Below are 3,240 nucleotides of genomic sequence, written 5' to 3'. Positions count from 1 at the left end.
GATGAAATGGGAAATGGCCATAAGAAGGCCTTATTTTTGTTGACACAGCTGGAGACATCACAGGGTTAGTTTTTTCTGGCCATGTCGATATCAATCAACTCGTCTTCTTATTGGCTACAAGGGATGCCAGTTTATGACCTCTTCTTCTAACTGGTGGGATATAATGTCAATTTTTCCCACGTGGGCCAAATGGGGACTGTGGTATTGTTGGCTTGGCCAGGGATCTCGGGATAGACGAAGCTATTGGCTGGGAACAAAGTTCAGTGGAATCTCAGAAGCACAGAGTCTAGTGGTGTACGGAGTGACTTTGTAGCGCGCCCAGGAAAAAAGTTACAAGCGATCAAAAACGAGAAAGAAGATGAATATCTAGATTTCTCTACGTCAAAACTGGCCTGAAACTACAAGATTGTGAGGGGACCAGATATATGGATTACAAGCCTTGGATTCTAATACCTTGGAGTGTGTGGCGATGTAGGAAAAAAAAGTTTTGGGCGATCTTTCACTGCCGTGATTAAAGACACAAGGAGAAAGGTAGGAAAACACACTCGATTAGACTCAAATCTTTCTGTGTTTCTTACTTCAGAACGATTATAACTGCTGTAAGTCACCTTATTGCTGTTTGTGGGCTCGATGGAATCATGAGACTTTAAGCTTTCAAATGTGTATGGCATGAACGTGTTTATGACGGTTTAATGCTTGCAATTTATGAGGGAAGTCACCACTTCTCAAACGGTACCTTGAACGGTACCTATGCACGCAACGGTTAAACCAATCCCGATGGTCCTGGCCAGTGCTAAGTTCCGGACCCAGCAATGGTGGCCCTGCAAAGTGGTCTTTAGAAGGAACTTGTTCGGTGGAAACTTATACCCTGCAAAAAAAATGCCAAATCAAATATGAAATGAATTTAAGTGTTCACACATACAATATGTAAGCATTTAAATTATTGGACACATTTTTATTTTATTTATCTTTATTAACCAGGTATTACCATTGAGATTAAAATCTCTTTTGCAAGGGAGACCTGGCCAAGATAGGCATCAAAATTACTAAAAATAAAGACACACACATGAAAACCAAATATGACTTACAATAAAATCTCAATTAAAACATTGACATGTGAGGGAGTCCAACTCAAAGCTTCTCCTTTTCAGCTAAAAATACTCAAAGGAACCAATTACTAAGTTTCCAGTTCTTCTGCAGCAATTCCATGTAAGGGAGCAGAGTAAGCAAAGGCTTTTTACCCAGCTCAGTAATGACACGTGGGACAGAAAACAAGAAAACAGCCTGAGACGGAGGGAGTAATGACCAGTACTTTTCTTCATAAGTTGTGAACATAAATAAGATGGAAGTGCACACAAGAATAGCCTTATATATAAATTATACCAATGACAAAGCCTCCGTGTAGCCAAGGGACCACCTACACGAGGATACAAGCCACGTGATGGGTGTGAACTCTACAATTAGTAATAAATCTCAACAGTGCATGATAGGCTGCGTCAATCATCTGAAGGCATCGAGCAGATGAATGCATATATAGTATATCACACATAATCCAGCACAGTTAAAAAAGTGGTTGAACATGGTTAAAGTGCTCTATTCGTGCTCATTTTCAGGTTCATAATTGGATTTTGAGGTTGTACCAGCTAGGTTTACATGGTTCATTTTCAAAAAAACACCATTTTTTTTGTACTGATATTTGAAGATCCTAATTTCACCCTGTGTGGTTTAGTTCTCGGTTTTAGCAACAGAGTGAGACATCTACTTATACTATCTTGTGTAGGAGTAGCACATGCTCAGTAGCTAGGAAGGATCCCATCAGCTAGTAAATTTTCCGCTTTGGCCAGTCCAAGGCAGGATTAGCTGGGAGACGAGGGCCACTTGTGGAATACTGCAGAACAGGACAGGAAGTAGTTTTGGAGGTTATGGTCAACAAGTGTGTGGTGTAGCAGTGTTTTCCATTGAGAACGAGCTAGCATGCTAGCGCTAGCATGTGCTACAGTTAGTCACACTCGCCCCGGCAAGTGACTTAGAAAGCTGTGCAAATTTTGAACAGCTCACCCGGAGACTGAAGAAGAGGATTCAGAAACCGTTCTCACTCAAAACAGCATGAATAGTTTTTAAGTTTATAAGTTTGTATGGACATGGAGCACCAAGACACAAAAATACACCCCAAATCCCAGAAAAAGTGATTTTTTCATAATATGGGCACTTCAGCGTAGTTGCCTACCAGTGATTGTGCCTATTGCACAATCCAAATGTTCTTCAAAACAACCATTTTCATTGTGTAATTGTCGAAGTTTTTTTTTTTCTTGAGGCGTACAGAGTTTGAGAACGCAACACAGAGAGATTGGGAGGCGATGGACATGCAGCGATGAGTTGCAACAGAGAGTTCATGCAATTATCCAGGGAAATGTAATCATGATCCGTTGAAGTATATTTCCAGGACAAGGCGGAAGTCGGGCTTTTCCCTCTCCTTTTGCTTTGTGTGTGTATTGTCGTTCTTAAAATCCGACTACAGGAAACAACAACAAGCTTCAAAAGAGCAGCTACAAGCTGAAAGGCAAGTCAGTTTGAAGTAAATTGGATTGTGCATCAAGGCAGGCCTGCTAGAAGTATATGTTGGTTATGTGAGTATTAAGCCCTGCCTTGGTCATGGCCTTGTGTATTCCCTGCCTCAGTAATCAATCCCTGAAATTAAGTCCTCGGAAAGTGAGTCACACTGACACGATCTATTGGAAGCAATTTGAAACCTAAAGTGTATACTGAACATAGTTAATCCCATTGTCAGCGATAATCAATACAATCATTTCAGAATTACAATACAACAATCCAACAGCAGTGTTTTGATTCACAGGACATCATAGCTCACGTTGGACTAGAAAAGATGACCAAAATGTTTCAGTTTAGTACTTCTGCTACCCTGTTTGTATCTGCACACACTGCTCACTGTATGTATATTTGATCCTGTCTATATTACAGTTAATAGTTTATTTTAATGATTATCTTTTTTTTTCAACTCGAAGTCAACATGGACAGAGTATCATACATTTTTACGGGATTCTCATGAATAGGTCCGCAGGATATTGTACAAAAATGTTTGCACAAAAAGATGTGTGCATGTCCTCTGAAATAGGAGGTTGTTAAACCGCCACAAAGCTTCGCGACCTGGGCTACGACCTCCGTTGCATCATGGTAGGTGGTGGTTTAGTTACCGGAAAATAGGTGATTTGAGCTGGATAC

This window comes from Etheostoma spectabile, chromosome 4, assembly GCF_008692095.1.
Source record: "Etheostoma spectabile isolate EspeVRDwgs_2016 chromosome 4, UIUC_Espe_1.0, whole genome shotgun sequence".
NCBI classification, from domain to species: Eukaryota; Metazoa; Chordata; class Actinopteri; order Perciformes; family Percidae; genus Etheostoma; species Etheostoma spectabile.
This window is presented reverse-complemented; position numbering follows the sequence as displayed.